The 16,213-nt window shown below is 38.9% G+C and overlaps 1 long non-coding RNA gene across 2 annotated transcripts; it reads right to left on the reverse strand.

The window, feature by feature from the left end:
* Positions 1 to 3,073: 3,073 nt before the first annotated feature.
* Positions 3,074 to 15,079, reverse strand: LOC143878438 (uncharacterized). 2 transcript variants are annotated; one of them, XR_013250964.1, is made up of 2 exons: positions 14,931 to 15,079; positions 3,074 to 3,318 (listed from the first exon to the last, which is right to left on the reverse strand). It is a non-coding gene; the product is annotated as an uncharacterized LOC143878438 (long non-coding RNA). The 2 variants fall into 2 exon arrangements; XR_013250963.1 differs by lacking the exon at positions 14,931 to 15,079 and adding an exon at positions 14,293 to 14,924.
* Between the last annotated feature and the right edge of the window lie 1,134 nt (positions 15,080 to 16,213).

Genomic DNA, 16,213 nt, shown 5'->3' on the forward strand with positions numbered 1-16,213 from the left:
TGCAAGGGCTCCAATGAGTCTAGAATCCCCTCTTATTTACTATCACTATTATTTTAGTTTTGAAAATAGAGATTTGCTACCGACAATCGCAGAAGGCATTTTGCAGGCCGGCTGTTGTATGAGGGAGCAGCCACTTCATCAATAAGACAAGATTTATGGAAAAGTGAGCTTATGTGGCTGCCCTCTCATGCAACAGCTGGCTTGAAAACATCATCCTTGAAGACTTATGAGGTAATCCCAGTATTCCCTTTTGTTTTTGTAGGAAGGAGAAATAGTGGCAGTTTTGTAGTTTTACAACAGAAGAGAGGCGTGGCACTAGCGTTTTGATGGGTTATTAATGTCGTGGGTGACCTTTTGCTGTTAGATAGCGTGTGGGGTTAGAGGAGAGAGAGAGTCGATGACAGACATTCGAGAGGGCCCCCTCGTGCTCATCACGTGCTCCCAACGACAGACTGAGACAATAGACAGCTGCCCAGTAAACTTTTCCCAAACTCCCAAGATCTCGCCACGTGTCATACATCCAACGGTCTATCATCGTCTAGAGAATGCATTCTTCTTTAAACAGCAAGATTCACTTTTATTCAGGCAGATGATAAATTCGCACTCCCTCTAGGATAATTCGCACCTTTATTTAGGGAAGTTATATATCCACCCCTTGTGATTGCTTGGGACACCTAGGGCCTGTGTACGTGGCAATCAGCCCCATTGAATACTTCTAAGGCAATTTTTTAAGGAAAACTCTTGTTTGGCAAGGCAACTCAACTCATAGAAGTAGAAAAAACTTGAGCATGGCAAACTCTTTAGTGTATTAACTAATAACTAGTCCAAAGAGAATAAATTGATGCATTACCAAATGAAAATGATTATACTCATATGAGATAAACAACAAACTATTTAGTGCATTAACTATTTAGTTGAAACTTGAAACCCTAGAGCTAAAGGGGGGAAACAAACAGAAGATGGAAAGAGTCCCTGTGATTGCGTGCATGCGTGAGTTTTACTTTTAAGTTTTCACTTTCAAAGTAACAAAGTTTTAGAAAAAAAAAATACTATAAGAAAAAAAAAATACTATAACTTAAGTAACTCGGGTCGGGTCGGGTCTGGCCCCTTCAAACCCGGCTCGACCCGAGATTGATGCGGGCTTTTGGATCGTAAACCCGGTTCGACCCGAAACCCAAGAAACATGAACCCAACCCAAGCTATTTTTGGGTCGGGTCGATGCGGCCAAGTTGCAGCACTAGCAGCTAGGGCCAAATTCATTCATTTTTATCTGTTCTTTTACTCAACATTTTTATTTGGTTAGGTAACAATGCCTACATCCACTGTCTACATCCACAGGTGAGATTATACTTCCATTGTGAGAAACCCTTTCACAATGTAAAGAGACCCTTTCTCACGAAGAACACCTCTCTCTTACTATGCAGCCTCCCACATGGTTTTCCAAAGAAACCTTGTACGGATTTTCTACCCCAGACCCTTAACCTCACATGATACTAGTCAAGAGAGGAAACCTAGTGAGAATCTTGTAACAATTTCCTATCTTTTAGAAAAAACTTACGGAATAAGAAGAACAAGACAAATTCCAACAATCTCCACCTTGATTTGTCTTGTAACAACCTTGGTGATGCCATGTGTCTTATCATCGCAAATAGCCATCGGCCTTAAGAAGCACTGACTACACACAACATTGAATCAAATCCGGGCATAACTCAAACTGATTCGATCAACACGGCCAATGCACATGTGCCACAACACCACCACAACACTGAATCAGCCCCGTTAGTACACTCTAGAGAGGGACCTCGATCTGTCTTCTCTTATCATAGGAGCCATTACATCATTATAGTATAAAGCTAAGAAGCCTCAGGCCCTTACTTCTTTTTAAATTATGAAAGAGATCCTAAAACCACTTGTGATTCCACGTACTATGTTTCCAGCCACTCATCAAGGTCATACGAATACTATTAACTACTACATTTTCCACAAGACAATACAAACCACCGCACCACTCCATTAGGATCATGAAATTGTATATTATTTTTATGGTTCCACCTATAACTGAGAATTTACAACCTATGAAGTCTAACTAGTCAAGCGGTGTCAGATTCCTTCGCATCTTTGGGAGACATGCCATACCACCCTAAGTGCGGATTAGGACCACTCTATAGAACATCTTGTTTTTTACTCAAAAGACACTATATTCACATTCTTACTTGAAACACATCAAACTATTTTTTATGAAGCATACATAAACAGAACTAGAATCCAAAATTCACTCGTCATGGGGAGAAGCTTTATCACCTATGAAGACAATGGGACATCTCCAACAATCTCGTTCTGCTCATCTACCACTACTATCACAATTATACCAAGACTATTATCATTCTCCTTGTTAGCACAATTTGAAGTCCCGCTTAAGCGGTCAAACACCTTACAATACACAATATCACTTCACTTTCCCTTTTGGGAAGTGATATTTACGCCCCTTTTGATCACCAGGGACTAAAAGGAGGCTACTGTACTTGAAGTCAGAAGAATCCAGAGGGTTTGATTGCCATGTATACTGGCGCTGGGTGTCCCTGGTGATCAAACGAGGCGTAAATATCACTTCCTCTTTTTTATCCTCAGTCAAATGATCTTCCTATTCAATTCTTCCAAGGATCAATCAACCTATGATTTTAACTTCTCTCAAGATTGGGCTTCCTCATCAACTCGTTACATAGGTTGAATGGAATGGCTTCTTCTATGTTCACAATCTCCTTTCCAAACAATAATATTATCACCAGATTATTGTATGAATTGAGAAATGAAGTACGAAATATGACCTTGTCTTCTTCCTCCATTTTGTTGTAAACTTTACAGAGTTGATTCATGGTTTCATTTTACACATTTATATGTAATATAAGATTTTTTTTCCCTTCCGGAATCTTCATTTTAAAGAAGAATAGAGATTTCACAGGTTCAGATGTTGAAAGAACCAGGACAATTGTTGATGCTAAATGGAAGAGTTGCTTTTGGGAACAACTACAGAAAATTAGAATTGAAGTAAAAAAACACGCAGTAATAAAAAATCTGAGCGAAAGACCTTAACTTGTTACACCTGAAATGGAGAGCAAGAAGAAAACCCAACAACATAGCTTGTGGAACATTTTAGAGAACAAAAATTAAAATGAAAAATAAACCCATTAACGTAGCATTGGCCATAGTAAACAACACAAAGAAGAAGGCAAAGAGGGAATTTTCAGCATGCCTTTTCATCAATCACCTAGTAGAATGCAAACCTCCATCTTTGGCCTTCTGATTAAGGTCCCGCCACATCTGCCAACAGCCCATATCAAACAAAAGTAGTGAAAAAAATCAGTAAATAGGCAAAAAATTGGTTTGCCTTCATATGAGAATATGGAAGAGTATTTCATTCTTAAAAATATCAAGATCGCCGACAGGGTAAAAGCCCAAAAAATCTTACTAAAACAAAGATTTTGAGAAAAATTGAAACTCAAAAATCCACGTAGGTTCCAAAATGAAAAGTGATTCCAAATAAGATCACAAGAAGGAAAAAAACCTTTCTTCAGTAAATTTTCAACAGCAATCTCTCAATAAAACCCTAAATTGGCCAAGAAAGCTTAAAAATATAAACAATTCAAAACCCACATCTTCTTCGTAGTTACATAATTTTTCCAAACCCTTTTTTCCCTTGTTGTAAAACCCATCAAGGAGATGTGGAAAGCCTGAGATCAACTTCTGAATTACATTACATCCAGAATCAATAAAATCCCTTCTGTTTGGTTGCCGGGTTTTTTTTGTTCCTGGGAGTTATGTGGGAGAGTAAGTTAAATTTTGGTCCCATCCCATGTTTGGTTGCCTTTTAGCACTAGGTTTTTTTTAATCCCACTCTTGTAATGATTACTTGTGGGGTGAATTTTTTAATCCCACTTTTGTAATGATTGCCTTTTCATCCCATCCCAAGATAACCCCAGGAACCAAAAATAAGCTTGAGAAGAATTTTTTTCTACCCAACAGTTCAAGCAACCAAACAAAGGTTTTTTTTTTCCCACCATATCTCCCAGGGTATTTTTTTTCTCCCACATAACCAAACATGGGATTTTTATTTTACCAGCATACTTCTAGGACTTTTTTTTTCCCACCTATCTCCTAGGGTATTTTTTTCTCCCACATAACTCCCAGGAACAAAAAAAACCCGGCAACCATACAGAGCAATGGTCGACGAACTAAGTATATTTTTTATCTGCAAATGACGAAAAAAATTAGTGCTATTTCTCCTCCAGTTCCTAATAGTCTATATAGAGGAAACAAAAAACCCGAAACTTTCTTACTCAAATGATCCCCAGCAAAAAATCGACATAGTTTTTAATGACCGAAGGATTTTACAGAATCAGCAAATGTGAAAAAATAGTACTTTTTCTAGCCTCGTCTTTAAAAGTCGATATAGAGAAAAAAAAATCATATTAACTTTCTTAAGCAGATCTTACCATTGATCTTAAAATCATGTAAACACACGATCCTAACTTCTAGTAATCTGTATTTTTTTCATTGAATACAACACCTTATAAGTATTGGGAGAAACTTCTGGCCAATCAATGGGAATCTTAAAGCAACAAGGGGAATGATTTTCACTCTAATAATTGCATTAATTCCTCCTATCTTTTATTGTTTATAAAGCTGTTAATTTTTTAATGAGGAAAAGGATTGTACGCTCGAGTGTACCTAACCTTAGGTACGCCCGAGTGCCAAATTACATGGGCACCACATTTTTTTTGGTCATCTAAACCATTCATTTGCAAGGTCCCATCATAGATAGGGTGCATACCAAAAATCAGCTCCATAGGATCATCCTAACCCATCCATTTGTGGAGGTCAAAATGGACAGACACTGTTTGTCCACAAATCTGCCCATTTTGTCGTCTAGTTTTGGAGGGGTTAGGATGATTCAATGGTGCTGATTTTTGGTACACACCCTATCTATGATGGGGCCTTGCAAATGAATGGTTTAGATGACCAAAAAAAATATGGGACCCATGTGATTTGGCACTCGAGCGTACCTAAGGTTAGGTACACTCGAGCGTACATTCCTTTTCCTCTTTTTTAATATAGTTCCCAAAAATCTCTCAGAAGCCAATTAAAAAAGAAGGCAAGCCAAGTTTGTGCAATTATTAAAGCATGTTAGTGCCAGTATCAGTAGCCTAATGTTATTAAACCTATATTTGGAAGAAAACAGATAAAAAATCGACCATGACTCACTGCATATACTGATTATGTTCTTGGAGACAGGGATCATTGATCTGATTGGTCATGATAGCGCGATTCGGTTGGTCCAAGTCCGACACCAAACTGAGATCTCATTTGCAAGATTGAGTAAAGCAAAAATCAATGGCTTAAAGACATCTTAAAGAATGTCTTTCATCCTTCTTGATCCCAGTTTTAGAGTCATCTGACGAGAATGGGACTAAGGGAAATATGACAAATTTGTGGTGGTATAAAAGCCATGTTTGGCAACAATGAATTTTTTTTCCTTGGAATATTACTCTTTCAAGTGGGGAGAGAGGGCTAGGGAGAGTGGGAAATGAAGAGAATTGAGATCGCATGATTGAGGAGAGGGTTGGGTAAAGAACAGGGAGAAATAAATTGTATTTTGATTAGAGTTTTTCTTTCCTTGTTTTTCAGCCTTTTCTCGACCTCTCCTCCCTCGTGCCCTCTCTAGTCTCTCCTTCTCCCACCCCCTCCCTAGCAGACTTCTCTCAACAATTGATAAACTAAAAAGGCATGTTCATATGGCCAGTTGAAGCATATTTCGCAGGAAGGATAAAGAATCTCTGTCTCATTGCTCACAATCTCATCGCCTACGGATGAACAGCATACAACGTTTTGGGGTTAGAGTGGTCGCTAGACTCGCTACAGAGTGGAGCAGCGGACCTTTCGGTGAAGTGGGTAGATCTCTATGGCGGTTGGCTCCATGTGCGATAATTTGGCATTTATGGAAAGAGAGGAACAACCGAACATTCTCTTACGAAAATCCAAGTTGGTGAAGGATATTACTTGATATAAAAACTGATCTCATTGCATGGAGTAGGAGGGGCAATAACACCTTGCTATATCGTGAAAGAATTCCTAAAAAATTGGAAAGTGATCATGTTCGAACGGAAAAAGAAATTAATAGTGGTGCCCAAAATGGAACCAGCCTCCTCTTTTGGAGGATCAAATTGAACTTTAACAGTAGCTCTAAAGGCAACACGGGAAAGCGGGTATCGAAGACCTATTGAGAGACTCTAGTGGGTGAGTGCTATTTTATTTTTCAGAACGAGCAGAGATATGTGATTCCAATGAAGCAGAAGTGAGAGCACTCTTATGGGCCTTAAGTGGTTTGTTTCACATGGCCTTGACTGGGAAGGGCCTTAACATCTTGGCCAAAATATTCATGGACGCGATCAATATACATGTGGCAATCGATACTATGGAGACAAATCATATTGCATGGATGCCCCAAGTGACAGCGAGCGTGGAAAAGTACTCTGAATCAACATTTATGGCCATGACATCCATTGTTCTGATTGTTACTCTCGAGCACACACTCAGTCTAGAAGGAGACTCTCCATCTTCCATGGATGCCCCCAAAGTTCCCTTAGATGAAGATGGAGCCCTCCTACTTGTATATGGGTTGCAAAAGAGTGGATTGGATGGGATACCCTCTCTAGGAGTCTAGTGTTTGTCGTTGGGCATGGAGTACGAGGCATAAATACTGTGGGTCGGATCAAGCTCCATGAACATTTCATTGACCAAGAATCTCGTAATCGACTTGTTTGTCATTGTTTTAGTTTCCTAAAAGACAACAAGAAACATGAGTTTTCGGTCGTATGGTAGGTACAATCCCTTTAGGGAAATGATTCATGCCATAGACAGAACAATGTCTAGAGGTTTGTGTCATAGGCATTAGTTTCTTTGAATATATATGGCATACCATAGGGCAACTGTTTTATTTGAACTCAAAAGTTGAAGAACAATGTGATTTCCAAGATGATAGGAGATAAGTGACCCATTGTGTGTTGGTGCCATTCAAGAAAAAAAATGTCCCATTGAGCATGTCAAAAAATTGTGTGTATTATTTCAATGTGTGATATGCAAAGAGAACATAGATGAGCAATATGGATAATAGACAAGAAATTTCCCCCATAGGGGTTTATTTATTTTTATCATGTAGTAGCCAGTATGCTTCTTCGGCTCTAATGGTCGTTAATTACATCAAACCTTAATGTACAAAACGAAGACCTATGATTATTCCATCACATTATTCTTTACTCTTTTGTAGTTCCATGTATATCTTTCTAGAATATGCTACTAGGGGAAAAGGTCCTGATGCCCTTAGGTTTAAATCTGTGCTGCATAGATTCAGATTCGCGTATTGGGATCCAACATGAATTCGATGTGATGGTCGGTGGTTGAGGGTCAAGGGTCGAGCACGAAGTGAGGGTGGGAGGGGAGAGGGGAGAGGGGAAGTTGAGAGTCAAGGAAGAAGGGGGAAGGGAGTTGATGTTTGAGGGTGGAGGGTCAAGGCATTAGGGTTTTTATCAAGAGAGACGGGTTGTGCTTTTATAAAAAGAGTTAGAAGAAAATGTGTTTAAAGGGGATTCACATTTTAAAAGAGGTAACGATGTGTCAGATTCGACTGAAAAAACAGGATCGTGCAAGTCACGGCTACTACAAGAATCCGGCCATGTCCCACGCGAATCCATATAAGAATCCGTGACGGAACATGTCGACGCATGATTTTCTATATGGGGGCAAAGAATCCATTCAATACAGGTTTAAATCTATCATAGAATATATTGATGTATGCTCCTATTGACCATTCCAGTCTTCCATAGCATTTATGCGATATGTGGAGGCTTACGGATCTAGGCAATAAGCCTTTTGGACTGTTTAGAGCCGTAGGTACAATGGGGTGGGGACTCAGAGGAGTAACCATATGTTCTTTCAACCATTTCGACCCTTAGGAATGTAGGAGACTCCACCAGCCTTTCTAGGGTCATGGCATAGGGGTTGTCCCATGGACAAGGTCAGAAATTAGTCCTAGAGGAGGGGTTCTTAGTCCCTTGGGACTTCTAGTGGCATAAGGGCTAGCTCGTGACCTAGGTCAAGACCTTAGTCCTGTAGGAGGGCCTTAGTCCTATAGGAGGGTCTTAATCCTTTGGGACTTTCAGTGGCATAGGGGGTCCCAACAGTGGTATCAGATCCGGGGCGTGGTAACTCTTGTATCTACCCTCGAGGACATAGGAAAAATCCCACGGGGAAGATCTCTCAGTTCCCACATTGCTCCCTCATGGAGGGGGAGATTGTTGGGGATCCACGCAAAGATCCCACATCGGTTGTGAGGAACTGACGTGGAGCGCTTATAAGGACTTGGGCACCCTCACCTTGACAGCTGGCTTATAACGGTGAGTTCTACCCGGGTCCCAAGATGGCCAAGGTCAGAACATTAGTCATAGAGAAGGGTTTTTTGTGCCGAGGACACCTGTATCACACATGAGAGATGCATACATATACATAATGTGTATAGAGCACATATAAATAGAGCACAAAATCAAAAGAAAAAGAACCAAAAAGTAAAAACTAATTAGAAAAAAAACACACAAAGCCATGACAATGTAAAACCACGATGGACACATACCCTTCAAAGCAAGGCTGAAAGCAAAATGTCATATGACCTTCATTGAATGATAGGCATCCAGCATCATCAATCAACAGTCTAATGCCAGCAAACACCACCAACGCAAACACAAAACTTTTGTCTAAAATTTGCATATAGACATCCTTCTAGGAACAATGAGCCCAGATGGCTGACAAGTAAGGAATCGAAAAGGAGTCGAGTAGCAAAAGAAAAGAAATAAATTTATAACACCACCAGTCAGCAGTTTAATCCCTGACAAGTGTCAGTTCAAAAATTAATTGTGTATATCTTGGATTAGGGTAAACGAATGTAATGGCAGGAAAAAGAAAGACATTTATTAGAAGACCCAATACATCTTTATGAATAGGCACAATTTTACCAGAAGGAAATAACAATGCACATGACTTTTCTAACACCACACATTAGATTGAGGCATTAACAAGTTTCAAGTCTATAAGCATAATCCAAGAAGGCAGTAACCCCCTCTCGATCTCAGATCTCTCTCACCTTTATCAAAAAAAAATTCACCAGCTCAACTTTAAATTGGTCTATACTTATGTGTACAACTTTTAAGGTGTCTACAGATTATATATTCCTAGGGTATTCGAAAATTTTTAAAACTTCAAATGTAGACCCTAACAATCAAATACACAACCATATCCAACAAATCAAACACAAAAGGGAATAAAAAAAGGGAAGTGATATTTATGGCCCTTTTGATCACCAGGGACACCCGGCAGCAGTGTACGGGGCAATCAAACCCACTGGATTTTTCTGACGTCAAGTATATTAGCCCCCCTTTAGTCATTGATACACTGGCGCTAGGTGTCCCTAGTGATCAAAAGGGGCGTAAATATCACTTCCCATAAAAAAAGGGAAATGTTATCAGCGCTACTGTATTTTGATGAGGGCACTCCTCACTTTATTAAAAGTACAGTATGGCCTGCACCATAAGATGATCCAAACCGTCCATTAGATGGGCCACAGCCTAAATAGGTTGTGCCCCAAAAATGATCTCCATAGGTTGATCCTAACCCTCCGATCTATAGAGGGTTAGGATCAACCCTCTAACATTCAGATTGGAGGGTTAGGATCAACCTATGGAAATGATTTTTGAGGCACAACCTATTTAGGCTGTGGCCCATCTAATGGACGGTTTGAATCATCCTATGGTGCGGGCCATACCGTACTTTTAATAAAGTGAGGAGTGCCCTCATCAAAATACAGTAGTACTGATAACATTTCCGTAAAAAAAATATAGAGCTTGTGTTTGGATAGTCAAATGAGATATAAACTTAAAGCATAAAACTTGGGTAAAAGAATGTGCTCGGAACCAAAAGATGAACATAGAGAAAATAAAGAAATATTTCAAACTTGATCAATCTTAAACAAAGAAAATAGCTAGAACCCACATTGATGCATGCATAGCTACTACAGATATTACAAAACTACACAAACCATGTATTCTCAACAACATGAGGCTTGTATATCTAGCAATAATCATGAATCCTCGACAACACAAAGATAAAAACAACACCAACTATGCAATCCTCAACAATGCGAAAATCATGTAACTAGCAATAATCATAAAACAGGTAGGTAGGAGTAGGAGGAGCTCTACTGCACATGCACATGCACGCATATCTATCATTTTCCCATAACTTCATGCATAGGATTTAAAATTTAGAATTATGAGGAATCAGAAAGAAAAACAGCTCAGTCATATCTCACAGCAGGATTTATGAGGAAATTAAAGAAATTTTTTGAATGGCAGCCATTGTTTTCTTCACCTAGGAGTTCTGTGGGGAAGGCCTTGTTGAAGTAACTTATCAAGTTTTCAGTTCTTCAATTCAATTCCAAAAATTGAAAATTTGTGTATTCTCTTCACTGGAAGTGCAGGGCTAGGAAGAGAGAAATGGGCCAATTGAATCACCAGATAAATAAAATAAATATTCAGAACACCATTCAAATTATTATGCCGTGTCATTTTCTGCAATACATATATACTATTAGCATAATTTGCGATAAGATGGGATGAAGATTCTCTTTCCATAAATTCATGGTCATCATGAAACAAGAAACCATGATCATGATATAGCATTATTTAAATTTTAAACAAAATACTTGTTTAGGATTACAAAAATAGTCATAGTGAAACAAGAAACCATGATTATGATAAAGCATTACTTGTTAGGATTAACAAAACATCAAAAAGAATGAAGGTGAATTTCCACAAGTATTTATCCGCTCAAGAGAGATCTGAGTCGATATAATAGATGCAACTAAGAAAAATTACAAGAGCCTGTTGCATATTTAATGAAGCTGTTAATGTTCTCATTGGGAAATTTATACGCTAAAATAAAAACAGAATTTACATGTATATAGAATGTTGGTGGTGCTTAGGGATAGAAAGTACAGCAGCAAAACAAGTCAATAAATTCAGATAAAGATAAGATGCCAATGGACAAAGGTTGGCGTTGATGAAATAAAATACATACAGAAAGACAATGAGTGACGACAAGATACTAAAATTAAAATAAATAGAATATAAATTCTTGAAGTTTAAGGGGCTGTTTCGATAAGTGAATTTTAGAATCCAGGTTTTAGTTTGAAAGCAGTGTAAAATTCTGGACTTTGCAATGAAAGTAGGTTGCAGATGAAGGGTTTAAGAAATCCAGGTTTTAGAAATCTCTCCCCCATCCTGAGATTTCTAAAAATTGGAAACATGGGACGATCTCCTAGTCTCTCGCTTGACGGAAAGAAGGGTGAGAAATCAGAAAACGACGGACGGACTCCTTCTCTCGTCTCCCATCCACGATTTTGAGTAAATCCAAGATTCTAAAATCCGCGTATCCGAATGGCCCCTAAGAGTTTCAAAGGAATGTGGAAAATACATACAATGACCAAGCAATGCTAGCAGAAGCATCACTGCTCCTAGAACAGTCAATGCAGATCAGCTGAAAGAGAAAATGCAAATGAATGAGGTCTATAGAATTGCAGATAGTGACTTACGCATAAATAGATAATTATCGAAATCTGACATGCAACTTGTCAATATCACTCCTGACATCTGATGGAAGGAGAACCTGGCAATATTTATGGTCTTTTCAAGTGAAAAAATCATGTGCATCCATAAGGATCTCAACAGTGAAATCCGATTGATTTACAACAAGATTCAAAGTATGCCACACCCTTCCCTATAGAAAGAACGTGCCCAAAATATAATAAAATTTGTGTGAGCAAAAACTCTACTAAAAGGTACTCAGAATATCTTGAACTAACTGCGAGTAAAAACATGCAACTATTGCGAAACCATTGCTGCATAGGATTCCTGTGAATGTTTGTAGATGGTCCACTTAAATTATCAATAAAATTGAGCATCACAATAAAATACAAATATAATTCATTTCTGTATTAGAAATTGTAAATAAAAATGCAAAACTTAATCATTGGATCACTGATTGAGGTCTAAAAGAGAATTGACAACCCTACTTAACAGCTATGAACAACTAGCAGGAGCTCAACCATTTATCTTCAGTCTGGCTAATGCATTACAGACCTTCCCACGGAATTGACTATTTCCAAGTTGTTTGTCCCAATACTTTTTTTTCTATCTCGGTACTCAGAGAATCTGTTTGTGCAACTCATGGAAATTATACCATTGTTCAAAAGCTGTGACTGAATTGGAACACATCCAATGGTCAGGTTGAACCCAATAGGGTAAATGCTTCAAAATGGACTCAGAAGACTCTTTGAAGCTTTACTAGAAACGGAAAGCCCGGTAATTCCTCTAACCGAGACAGCTTGTGCTCAAATTGGGTATGATAGGGCACTTGCTTCAAAATGGACTCACAATCTTGAGCCTTCATTAGAAACAGGAAGCACAATAGGCCATCACAAAAGACTTTGCTCTCGGCAACCAGTGAGTCAATAGCACTAATAGATAACAGGCAATAGCAACATTTTTCCTTTGTAATGCAGAAGTGACCCACCAAAACTAGCAAGATACTATTACATACGCTATTCACGTCAAAACTAAGCTAGATCAGACCAGCCAAGAAATTCCCAGGAAATTGTGTTCTGATGGTTGCATGGAGAGAGGCAAGCCTCATCCCATCTTGCAAGGGAGACAACAAAAGCGACAAGTGAATATCATAAGAAATAGGAGACTTCACCTCAAGCCAGAACATCATAGCAAGAAAGAACATAACCCAGATTGATCTAGATGCCGCATTGCCTCCAAGCAATCACGATCACAATACAAGGAAACTCTAAATTGTGAAGGGGAAAAAAATGAACAACACCAAATTGACTGAAAAGAGCACTCAATTAATGAGGCAAGTTTCTTCACCAACAGACACTGGACACTGGATAATAGTCAAGGTTGGGAAAACCTTATCTCAATAGTCAACAGTTGTTACAGCATTGCAAATGCAGGGGCATTTATGTATGTTGATGTCATATAAACATGACTAATTCAACCAAAGTAATTAGTTACACTAATCTGCTATACTCACGCCCGCAGAAGTATATAAGAGCGACATAATGAATTTGATACGATATGTTACGATCTGGTTCAACTCATATTAAATTCACATCTTCTGCTAATTTGGTACCGAACAATGACCATCGACAAATAATTTAAAATCCAACATGCAGCAAACAGTACTGAACAAAAATGGACGTTAAATTATTGTCCTCCATGTAAGTAGAATGAAGACTAGTACAAAAATTCTACTGACTCCAAAGAAGCATTGTTTTATAATGATAATTTTTTGTGCAAACACAAAAAGTGCACAACAACAAAAAAGTGTGCTTACAGCATTGCAAATGCAGGGGCCTTTATGTTGATGTCACATAAACATGACTAATTTAGCACCAAGCAGAATCATAAAATTGAAATGGAAAAGCTAAATAACCAATCAAAGAAAATCATTCAAGACCCAAAAGCACCAAGTCTAACACGGAAAATCCATAGAAGTCTAGTAACCAATTTGTTGTCTCCAGTTCTACAAGTCAATCACCAAAGACCAAACAGTAATACCCAGAAGTAGCATAGAAAATCGAATAAGATAGCTCCTTAAGAAAAACCTAGACCCATGAATCAAAGCCCCAAAAAACAAATCCATTATGATCTAATCCATACAAAAAATGGATTGTGAGTCAAGAGCCTAAACCAGCTCTTCTTGCCATAAGTCCACCAATAAAGATCGTTTTGAGGTGTGGAATTCCTAAACTAGAAATTAGTTTTCACAATTTTAGGGGAGAGGTAGGAAAAGAGAATTAGAGGCTGGGCATGAGAAAAGGGTTGTTGCTGACATATTCCTATTTAAGAGGAGAAAGGAATACTTGCACGCAGTTGGAAATTGAAAAGGTTGAAGAAAGATCACCATTCTTCGTCTATAAATCAATATTTTTCCCATCTCGTCGGTTGCAGAAATTCAGTGTTGAAGTATAATTGTTTAAATAACACCATCTCTAACAGCTTAGCTTTGGGAGTAATGGGTTTTTGAAAGGGTTGCTTCACAAACAGCGCAAACTGACCGATATGGAATGTAGATATTGAAACTACAGAGTAAGAATCGAAGAGGGAAGAGTTTCAAGTACATTACCTGAACTGGATAGACCACAATGGGAAGATCGAGAGGGTTCCTCCCAGAGAAACCCTAGCTGAGAAGGAGAAGAAACTCCCAAGGAGCTCTTCACATCTCCGAGATCGAAATTCCCGCCATTCGGTCTTATATAAGTGATCCTGCAGAGGGCGCGATCGAAAGTGGGGTGGGTTCGAGTGAGGAGCTTCTGATAGGTGAGGGATTGGAGGTACATGACCCAGACTTAGGGCATTTTTGTGCATTGTGATGAGCGCGCGTTCGAAGGTGTTTTTGAGCTTCTCGTAATTGGGGTGATTGATGGGGAAATTTCGGGCATATTTCAGGGATTTCTCAGAAAAAGCCTTCAAAACCCAACAAAACTTACCACGGATTTTGAGAATTAGGTATAGAAGTGGAAGAAAGAGGAAGATGTTCTTCCTCATGGAGACAGAAACCAAGATTTGGGTGAACTACAGCCAGAAAAAAAGCTCTGCGTACTGAAAACTACTAAAAGCTAAAATTTTCAAATGTTCGAATTTGAACTTGGTGAAGTTTCAAAAATAAATAAATTTGAAGGTCTGAAAGTTCGGGTCTATCAACAAGAGAGGGTTAAAGGTGTAAACTTGAGTCTAATTAGGTAGGTGCTTTGGGATACTGACCTGCTAGGGTGAGCTTGACTGTTAAGAGGCAAGATTGATGAGGCAGTAGAGCTTTCATGGTTATTGTAACGAGCTGAGTTTATTGGCGAGTTGAGGGGCCGATGAGCAGATTTTTCTTCGGCTCTGTTCACTCACGTTCCCGAGAGACCGAATCCGAAAACACATCTTTGTTTTAAGAATGCTAAAATTGGCATGTTCACTTGTCTTCACGTGATTTTGAACAAGCCTAAGTGAAAAATGTCACATCTGAAATGAAAATCAGGAAAAATGATGTGGAAATGAGTCTTTTCTCACAAGTGTGAGATTTTTTTCCCTATATTTTGGTAGGATTTGTTTTCCCAAGAAAACTAGTGAAAAAGGTAGGCAAGCAGTTTCTCAGAAAATCTTTTCCTGCACAGTTTCCTTCGATTTCTTTTCCTAATGCCATGTTAGATTCCCAGGAAACCTTTTCTTTTTCTTTCCCAGGAAATCAAGTGAACAGAGCTTTCGGGAATCTTATTAGGCTTCGACGATGATGTAATTTGGACGAGGATGTAATTTGGAGTCTGTACTTGGGGCAATTGGTACATTTTGAGATCAGCACTCTAAAGTGATGTAAGCATCTGGCAGGGTGACAGATTAGTAGAAGTATAGCAAATGTATATATGTAAGTGGAGTTTGATCAAAATCAGATATATACATTTGCTATACTTCTACTAATCTGTCACCCTGCCAGATGTAGAGACTAGAGCGTACTAAGGCTTGATGCTTGACCAAATAATGAGAAACCAAGTAATGGGTAGGATCTAAGAGTGGCACTCCTCTGTAAATTCAATGGGTTTTGTGACTGTTTGGATACTTAAACGAGGGAGGGCATCGCTTGTAAATAACGGGAGAAGCAAGGGCACTTTGGGAGAGAAAGAAATCACGTGCTTACACTGTTACACGTACAAAATCCAATAACGAAGAAATCACCCTCTTCGGACGAAATTCAGACTCTCCCGGCTCCCTCAGATCTCAATAGTCGCTCCCTCAGCATTCGAAAGGTCATTACTTATAAGGCTATATGGAGTGATATTATTTTGGGGGCGTGATTTTTTCACCCCTTTGTAGGATAATGAGCCCCCTGTTAAAGTGATTTGACGTCAAAACGCGTTAAATCTGCCCACAATTCACATTGCAAGGGGGCGCATTATCATAGAGTGGGGCGAAAAACATCATCTCCCTTATTTTGGGGCTAACGGCTCTTTTGTCATGCTGCTATGGCTACAAGTCTACAACCCACATTGGGTCCCGATGGAATG

The sequence above is a fragment of the Tasmannia lanceolata genome, unplaced genomic scaffold, assembly GCF_043159265.1.
Source record: "Tasmannia lanceolata isolate RefF3 unplaced genomic scaffold, GAP_Taslan_0.1 ptg000006l, whole genome shotgun sequence".
Classification (NCBI taxonomy): Eukaryota; Viridiplantae; Streptophyta; class Magnoliopsida; order Canellales; family Winteraceae; genus Tasmannia; species Tasmannia lanceolata.